We start from the raw sequence: 10356 nt of genomic DNA on the forward strand, positions 1-10356 counted from the left end.
GACAGAGAGGGACAGACACACAGAGAGAGACAGACAGAAATTATGCCAACTACATATTGAAAAAAGGATTAACATCAAAAATATGTAAAGAACTTAAGCTAGTTATCAAGAAAAAAAGTAACACAATTTAAAAGTGGAGTACAGATCTAAACAGAATTCTCAAAAGAGAAAACTCAAATGGCAGAGAAACAAGTAAGGGAATATTCAACATCCTTAGCCATTAAGGAACGCAAATCAAAACTTCACTGAGATTTCATATCACACCCATCAGAATGGCTAAGAACAGTAAGACGAGTGCAACTCCTGCTGGTCAGGATGTAGAATAGGAAGGAGCACTCATCCATTGCTGTGGGGATGGCAACCATGTACAGCCACTATGGAAATCAGCATGGCAGCCTCTCAGGAGGATGGGAATCCGTCCACCCAGCTATATCATTCTTAGGCCTATAACCAAAGGACGGTTCATCCTACCACAGACACTTGCTCAACTCTGCTGCCTGCAGCTGTACTTATAATAGCTAGAAACTGGAACCAACCTAGATTATTCATTTAACAGAAGAATGGATAGAAATAATGTGGTATGTTCCCGAGATAGGGTATCGCTAACCTGTTAACAAAGAGAAAACCAAATAACTGAAGTTATGAAGTTTGCAGGTAAATGGATGAAACTAGCAAAAAAGGTTCAAGACAAATATGGAGTACATTTACTTTAGGTGAATTCTAGCTATGACATATACAACCACAGAGGTTAGGTGTACAGTGAGGGACTAAGGGGCAGCTAGATCTTGTTGGAAAAGGGAAAAAGAAAGTTAAGGATACATGGGGTTGAGCTGGAGTGGGAAGATCAAGTGGGGAGGAAGATGGAAGGAAGAAACCAGGGAAGGAATACAGGGAGAAACAGCTGAAGTTAGGGTCATCTGAGGGGTATATGTATTGTATAATGTTATAATGTATCCATTTTATATATGTACTATATAAAACATTAAATATTTACATAATTATAATATATACTATATAACATATAATATATAGTATATAATTATAGCTATTAATTATATAATTAAATATAATGATGTACAATGAATATAAATTACATTTATTTTCATTTACATTTCTATATACTTACATTTATATTAATTATAATTTATAAAGATTTATATAATTCATATAAAATTTATAAATTATATATCTATAAAATTATATATTCATAGACATAAATATTATCATTATATAAATTAAATTTATATTAATTATGTATTAATTCTACTATTAATTATATGTTTATATTAAGTTACACATAATTAAATATTATTATATAATTGAACATAATTATATGTACTTAAACAATTATAATTGTATTAGAATTATAGTATATTTATATATTTTATATTATACATTATATATATTCATAAAATATGTACATATATGAAGGCAATAGAAATGAAATTGCCAAATAATGGGAGACATCTCTTGTCACCAAATGGGGCTTCCACTATCGGGATTAAGTCACATCTAATTGAGTTGTTGGTCAAATGGGTCTCGTGGGAACCCGTAAATAACCCAGGCTGTTGCCAAGACTATGGGTTGCTCTCCACAGACTGGAGGCAAGGCCGGACTGAAGAAGACAGCGACACAGCTCATTGATCGTGGGGAGGCTGTGCTGTTGCCTACACAGAGCCGTCACCTTTATGTCCTAGTGTCTTTGGTAACGGAAGGCATTCTGCACACTACCACAAAAGAAATGTTCACATCAGCTCAGCCTCAAATCCTTTGATCTACAATGCTGTCCTACTTGTAAGATATTCTGAGGCAATGGTGGCTTAAAGTTTGTGGGAGTAATCAACCGATATCTGATTTGACGTATGACCACTCCACCAGATGGAACCCACACCCTACACTGCCTGTGTGACCCAAAACCTCAAACTAGATAGCCCAGAGACTTAGGGTAGAACTTAAGAGTATTGTTCTAAAACATCAAGCCAAACTAACCAACCAACCAAAAGCCCGTAGCAATAGAGCGACTCCTACTGACATTCTGCTATACCATCGAGCAGTGCCTTGCTCAGACATCATCAGAGACGTTTCCTCGTGCAGCAGACCGGAACAAGTATAGATCCACAGCCAGGCATTATGCAGAGCGAGAGCTGGGAATGCTCAGTCCTGTAATGGGACTCCATCAAATTCCTCCGCTTAGAGCTCAGAGAACCGCAAGGAAGAGAAAGCAGAGTGTAGGAGTCAGAGGGGATGGAGGGCACCAGGAAAACATAACCGTCTGAATCAACACGAGGAACGCTCACGGACTCAGAGACAGATGCCATGCGCGGAAGTCTGCACCGGGCGCTCTGTATGGGGGTATGGCTTCCAGATTCCAGTTAGTATTTTATGGATTTCTGAGTCTTTTATTTTTGTGCTTTCTTTTGGGCCTTTTAAAAAATTCTATTTGTTTCGTAAATGAGGTTAGTCTTAAAAATCATATATATTATTATTTTATGTTAACTGTATTATATTAGTTACATGTATTATGTAAGAAAGCATGCATTATGTGAGAAAGAAATTTACTTTCATTAAAAGAAAAAAATGTAAAAATAGTAAATGTAGAAAGAATCCAATATGCAGCTAGCACTTCATATATCTAATTATTTATTTATTTATTTACTTATCTCATCATAGTGGGTTATTAAGTGTTCTTCTGGTCTTTTCTAGTGAAACGAATACTTCTAAAACAAGTCACACTGCTTGTAGTCATGCAATCTAGCATGATGTTAACATAGAATAGGGTTCCAAAAGAGACACACTCTGCTTCATCAAAACTTTCCATATCTAGGAATTAAATAAATGACCTTCTGTGGGTGACGTAAATGATCAAGATTCATAGTATTATCTCTACATAGATTTTACAACTACCGCTTCTCATAGGGAACTATGAGAACAGCTTGAAAGTGCATAACGGTTAACTATAAACAGAACATCATTTGATCATTAAGATGTCATTGCACTTCCACAGTTATAGGAAAAGGTGTTAAAACAGTATCAATAAATAAACCATTAGTGACATCCAGAGTAAAATCTAGCTTGTTCATATTGACATGTGCTTTTAAGGTTTCTCAAAAGATATAAAATCATTTTGAAAGTTTGTAAAGCACGATGCTCCGATATTTAGTATTGCAGGAAATGTCTCTTAGAAAATTTAGTTGTAAAATATCGTCTATTTGTTGTTTTTTTTCTTCTTCACGGTATCATTGTTTCTTATTTGGCGGAGGGGAATGCTTCGTAGTTAAGTATAAAATACTTCATCTTCTCTTGGGTGTTAGCGTTGGGTAAATGAAACATTTCTATGATGACCCAGTTTACAAACTTTAACACCGTAACTGCATTAATAGTGGAAAAGAATACGGAACAGCGGAAGAAGAATGTGGCTTTAAGTAGTGGCTCTTGGCATGTAGAATGTATGAAGTAAAGTTATATAGAGCATTGTAAACATTGTCAGAAAAAAACCCACTTATTTATAAAGGCTTTTCTAAAAATTGACTTGAACCTAGGCACAGATGCTACCTTTTAGTTATTTTTAATATGTCAGAAAATTTGTGTCACGAACCCTGCCCAGGATAATCAAGGCCTGTACTTTTAATCTCCATTAAGGCCAACGGCTTTCAGTGAGCTGCTGTAAGCATCCACCTTCTCCTGCACTGCTAGCCTCGCCTGTGAATGCTTTACTAAGGCTCTGGGATGTTCTGGATGGTCAAGGAAGAAACCAGCCATGGTTATGTTCATATCATCTCTGGAGGCAGAGGAAGAGGACGAGGATCCTTCAGGCCAAAGAGCCCTTCCTTACCCACCCCAAGTAAGACTCAAAGTGTCTCCTAGTTCCTTCTGCTCCCCACCCCCTAAAAGCCAAGCCAGTCGATCCCGCAGACTGGGACGGGTGATATCTGTTCCCCTTACCATGAGCAGATTCTGATCCATTAACTCCCACACCATTTAAGGACCAGGGCTGTTTGACCAGGGATTTGTGGATCCCTTCCCTTCCTCTTCATTAAAGATCTTCACGTGTCCCAAGGTTTACATCATTAACTTATTAGTAAAACCTCAAATCTTCATAAGGAAAGGCAGATGACACAGATAAATTCATTGTAAATAAAATGTAGAAAAGATGGTTCAAAAAGAGGCAACTACATTCTTTACATTTCAAATCAATCTATGTTTCTGTTACGCACTTTTTCTTCTCAAATATTGTATACATATGTATTCTTTTTTTCCCAGTGGTATGAGTTTTCCTGTAGTAGAATTTACATTCCTGGGCAGAAGGGGTTTCATTGTTTGCCACATGGTTGCTGAGCTTTCTTTCTGAAGCCATTGGTGAGTTAGTGGGTGGATGACATTTTCATGACAAAGGAGAAACAAAGGAGAAAGGACATTTACTAGAGTTGCTCTAACCAGGTGTGCTCCTGTCCTCGCCTTCTATGGACGGGTTAGAAACTCCTGAAAGGAGGGGGTGAACTGGCTTCCCAAACTGTGGTTGCATTTATTTTAAATAGATCTGTTTCGAACCAGTAGATTCAACATGAATCGCTGGTGACTTTCTGTTTTCCACCTACTCATGTCATTTAGGTTCGAGTTTTTCTAGACTAGGTGTTCGGTGCCTTGGCCTGGGAGAGCGTGTTAAGTTAGACGTGGAAAGCACCAAGGGCCACCAACTTTTTCGTACCTTTGGGTCCTTTTTCTAAAGTGGTAAGAAAGCGTGCTTTTCGCAGAACTCCGATCTCTCTGGCGATTTTGAATTGTGATAGTTTAAACAATTCTCGTGAAGGGCTGGCTGGAGCATTGGCTCAGTGGTTAGAGCACTGGCTGCTCTTCCAGAGGACCTGGTCTCAGTCCTAGCACCCACAGGACAGCTCCTTAGCACATGTGAAGCATCTTTGGCTCAATTTCCAAGGGGATCTGATGTCCTCTTCTGACCTCTGTGGGTACTTCATGCTTGTGCTACCAGACATCTATGCAGGCAAAATACTCCCACACGTAAATCTTTCAAAAATTGTGGTGATAATTTCTTAGGAGGTACAGTGGATGGAGACTGTTGGGACATCATTTTTTTTTAATCTATCAATTTCACCCGAAGCTCTCCTTTAGGGTCTCCCAGAATGCTGAGTGTGCAGGATGTATGAACGGCCCAATGATCCGAGAAGGCCTGATCCGGGTAAATCTCATGTGTTTATAAATGGGCCCCGGGGGAAGAGATATCTTTTCAATGAAACCTGACCGTATGGCGGCTCGGTTCTGAGGCTCGAAGTGTTACCAGCGTACCGATGTTTCCAGGACTGACCGAGTCCTTGAGTTCTATGCTCTTGTATCTATTACCTCTGCCAAGTGGAAGTATGCGCTTACCTATCTCGCCATGGGTCTTGTCTCCTTATCTTGTTCATCATCTTCCTTTCTCTGGTCCCACTGAATGCTCTCTGTCCCGTTCCAAGCCCAGGTGCCATTCCCTCGTTTCTTCTTCTACTTGTGCTGAGTATTTACAAATGCCACCCGTCACAGAACCTTTGGGCCCTTCATCTTATCCTCTAGCTAAACCAAAAGGCCCCTGAGAGTAGGCAGAAGCATTGACGAGTGTTGTCGGTGTTTAAAGACAGTTGCGAACAAAGCAGATGAAATGCTGATTAAATGGCTGACTATTCGTTACACGGGGAGATGGTTTTGATAAGGTTTTCAGAACGAAAAGAGCCACACTCACTTCATGGGGGGAGGTGGGGGAGAGGTAAAGGAATAGTTTTCATATCAAGGGCTATTTTGGGAAACATGAGGGTTGCTGTGGACCCAGCATGTGGAGGAGGCGTGGTTTGAAGGACGCTGCTCTGCTTTGCCCCCAGTAGACGCTGGCTCGTGTAGACGGCCCCAGAAGCTGCCTGCTTCCGCTGCTTGTGTGTCCGTCTCTACGAAGTGACTTCCGAGGAAGCAGAAGAAACTTTGTGAGATGAAGAATAGCTCTTTTGCCTTATCATTTAGAGTTTCGGTCCAAACTTAGAAAAACGGGGCTTAGAAGTTATTTCCAGCAAATTCTATTTCTCGGCAGCGCTTTATCTATTAATAGCTTCCGGCTTTTCCATTTTCCCCACAGCTGTGCTTTCTAAATTCCAATCCGTTATTTGATCTTCAGCCACGTGTTGTCTGTGGCTCTCTGATTAGACGCACGGTCTAGTGTGCTTGCTCTCATCAGACCAGATAATGATCCAGATGTTTATCATCATAAAACAAGTTGGCTCACAGAACGCTTTGGGTGAACCGTTTTGATAATCCTCAAAATACCCTCGTGAGACAGTATGGGATCACGGGCACCCGCTGTCATTACCCCAGCTAAAAGCTCGGCATAGAGGCTGAGTGGGCTTGCAAAGCCCATCTCTTAGTGGCTACTCGCCTCTCTTGTCTATCAACTTTGTCTATGTTCAGGCCCTCACAGTAAGCCTAACATTAATGGTATTCTTTTTCAATTTTTCCAATTTGTTCTACTAGAGCCTTCCAAGTTTCTTTTTCCTCTCAAATTTGAACCTATTTTTCTTTTTAAAGTCATTTAGCCAACAGGGATGTACTTGTTTTGCCTTACATACGATGGGTTGGGCTCTGTTTGAAAGTTAGACCCGTGAAAATGCCTTTTCAGTTGGGAGGGTGACGACAGAAACAACTTAAAAAGTAAATATGAAATTTATCAGATGATCACAGATGGTCAGAAGGGCAAGTACCTTGTGAGTGTGGCTCAGTGACAGAGAACTTGACAAGACACGTGGTGGAGGTGGTGGTGGAAGTGATGGAGGTGATGGTGGTGATGGTGGTTGTGGTGGTGGTGCTGATTATGATGGTAGTGGTGATTGAGGAGGTGGTGGTGGTGATGTTGTTGTTGTTGGTGATGGTTGTGGTAGAGGTGGTGGTGGTAATGGTAGGTGATTGTGGTGGTGGTGGTGGTGGTGGTGATTGAGGAGGTGGTGGTGGTGATGTTGTTGTTGGTGATGGTCGTGGTAGAGGTGGTAGTGGTGATGGTGGTCATTGTAGAGGTGGTGGTGGTAGAGGTGGTGGTAGTGTAGGGTGAAGAGGAACAGAGCAAGGTATGAGTTAGTGACTTCTTTGAGAAATGTGGGCAGACAAGCTTTGTAATGTTTCTCACAGACATGGAAGGTCCTTACGGTGATAGGGCTGGACAGCAAATGGATTCTTGTTGTCACGTTGCTGCGGTTTATGTAGATGTAGAAACTGAGGCTAGACAGGATTAGGGGTTTTCAGTAATGGTTAAATTATTATAAAGCACACGCACCTATAATCTAGAGGACTTTATACTTCTTGGAGTCTCCTATTATGCCATATTTTTTCCTTAGGGTAAATGTATCAGTTATTTGAGGTGTATTGAAAGAAAAGTTTTCCTCCTCCTCCCTCCTCCCTCCCTCCCTCCCTCCCTCTCCCTCCTCCTCCCTCTCCTTCCTTCCTTTTCCTTCCTTCCTTCCTCTCTCCCTTCCTCCATTTATAATTTTTTCGTAGAAAAAAGGATTTACTCTAGTTTTTATTTGTGGGTGTGTGCATGTGCATATACACGTGTGCACCTGCAGAGGTCAGAAGAGGGCATTGGCTCTCCTGGACGTGGAGTTGCAGGCAATTGTGGGTCATTTGAAGTAGACGTAGGGAGCAGAATTCGGGTCCTCTGTGAGAGCAGCAATCCCTCTTAACTAGTTGTGTGGTGCTTGGTGCTATTACCTTGTGCACACAAGGGAAGCTCTTTGTCAAGGTGGCTCCACCATTAGTCAATCTAGGATCTTAGAAAGGCCTCCCAGGAGCACGAGGTCTTGGGCTATAGTTTATCAAGACCATGACTGTGTTATCACTCCCCAGTCAGGAGTCCAGATTCCTGGGAATCTGATGCTCCCAATTTTGGTTGGAGAGCAGTTTTCTGAAAATGAATCAGTAAGAAAGTTTAGCTGTGGTTTGCCTTCCTCAAAAATCTCCTCGAATACCATTTGTAAGAATGAAAAGTACAGGAATTCCTGCCATGCTGATGCACCGATGTTTTCTCCTGCTTGCTCCAATGTGAATATACCAATGTGGTTTATCCAGCCTGTGCAGCCTGCTCTTTCGCTGACCTGCAAGTCCAGGCACCGCTAGAAGACGAAAGGCCTGGAGGGAGAGACAAGTGCTGAGAATTCAGAGGGGCGCTGGCCTCCCTGTAGACCTTTGAGCGGCTGGTATGATGGGGACAGTAGTTAGCTGTGGAGAACATCTTTGTGCAGATCCACTCACCTGATGACTTTGGAAATGTTGCACGTCACCAGTGAACAGTCATCTCTGGGCCAACGAAAGGAGCAGTTTAGAAATCATTCATCTCATTTCCTCCAGGGAACGTGTTTACTCTGCTGTTGACTAGCTAGCTTTTTTTTTTTAAAAGTTTATTTATTTTATGTGTATGAGTGTTTTGGTTTTATATATGTAACATGCACCACATGTATGCCTGGATCCAAAGAAGTCTAAAAAGGGCATTAGATCCCCTGGAATTGAAATTACAGAAGGTTGTAAGCCATTGTGCGATGCTAGGAATCGAACCCAAGTCCTTCATAAGAGCAGCAAGTGCTGATCCATTTCTCTTGTCTGACTCTGTCTAGGCTTTATTTTTCTTTTTTGGAAGCAGTACTCAACTGATTAATTAGCTAAAGGTCTTTGATATTGACTATCTTTCTTAGTTTACTTTCAGCAAAACTTTTACTCAACGTGTACTTATTGAGTGTTCATTGTGTATTAGGTACTTTTCCAAAGTTGGAGAATAGGTGTTTTGGGAGTAAAATGGACTTTACCCTCACATGTCAAAAGCCTTCTGGGAAGGCATAGAATAAACGATGCTAACAACAGGCTCCAAACCGGTTACTTCAGACAATGTCACAGGGCACCGAGTGATGGTTGGTGGCTGTGCAAGGGTTGGCTGGTTGAGGATAAGGGAAATTTCCCAAGGTGCTATGGCAGTGGGATTGGAGCTGAGACTTGGGAGCCTTATGAACTTCGGGGAAATCGCCATGCAGAAGAGCAAATGGTGGGTTTAGAGGGCCTGGAAGTGGGAAGCCATCAAGAAGTTTCAGAGAAGGATAGGAGTGTGACTGGAGCATAATCTTCAGTGAGACGGGTGAGGACGGCTGAGAGAAACAGGAACTAGGTCAAGGAGGGTAGAGGGAGGCAAGATGGGGGACTTTGAATTTTATTCTGTAGGTTGTTATGTATATGTAAAAATAATTTTAAACAAGTTTGTGTAAACAACAAGATGCTCGTCACGAAGGGAGATCTACCTGGGATTATTTTTTAAGAAGAGTGATTTACCTCTTCTTGAAGACAGGTTGCCCTGCATGTAGCAGCTATGTATGAAACAGGTATCCAACTGTCCTTGTTTTTACGACGACACAGGAAAAGCATTAAAATTCTCCATCCAAAGAAGGTACTCAAGGAGTTTCATGTTGTTGGGTTCTTTTATTAATAGGATGAGAGAGACAACTACCTGGGATATAAAGATACAAACTGAATGAGTGGGAGGACCTCTGAGTGCCAGGCAAGCCTGGTCTACACAGTGAGCACCAGGATAGCCGGGGCTATGGAGAGACTCCTAGTTAAAAAAAACAAAAAACAAATAAATAAAACAAAAATTAAAGAGTTGAACGAACATGCCACTAATGGAGAAAGGGGATGTTTTCACAGAACAGTACTTTCCCCAGACCGTGTCTGCCTGATGCGTAACAAAGCAGACCATTGGCTATCATTTAGTCCAAAAAAAAAAAAAAAAAGCAAGCAAGCACTGTATGCTGGTTCTCATGCCTCAGCTATTCTATGTCCAATAATGGGACGGAAGGTGGGGATGGAAGACTAGAGAAAACTGCTCTGTGGCAGGGTCAGGATGTGGTGTTCTAGTCAGGATTGTGGCTCTCTAACTGAGAATGAGCTCTGGTCTGCCACAGAATTCTTGGGTAAAGTAGCAGGTCCTTTGTGGCAGACACCCCCATTCTGCTGCTCAAACACATCAGTTGTACCTTGGTCCTCCATTTCCAGCTGTGCGGGGCTGTCTGTCTCGTTGATTGTCACCTGCTTCACTGACAGACCCCGCCCTTCCCAATTGTTTTTAAGAGTTTACTGTTGGTGCATGCCTCTTAATCTTAAACTGCACCCCAGAACCGTCCTGTCTACCACCTTTGAGTTAATGTGACCATTCTTCTTAGTCTTGACTCCTTCCTTAGGTTCCTCATTGGCCACAGAGACCTGGAGTCTCTTTATCTGTCGCTTCACAAAGGAGGCCTCAGGCCTCTAGGTTTCCCTTTTGCTAATAGTCCTAAGTGTGCTATTAGAAAAAAG

Source organism: Rattus rattus, chromosome 1 (assembly GCF_011064425.1).
Source record: "Rattus rattus isolate New Zealand chromosome 1, Rrattus_CSIRO_v1, whole genome shotgun sequence".
In the NCBI taxonomy this organism is placed as follows: domain Eukaryota; kingdom Metazoa; phylum Chordata; class Mammalia; order Rodentia; family Muridae; genus Rattus; species Rattus rattus.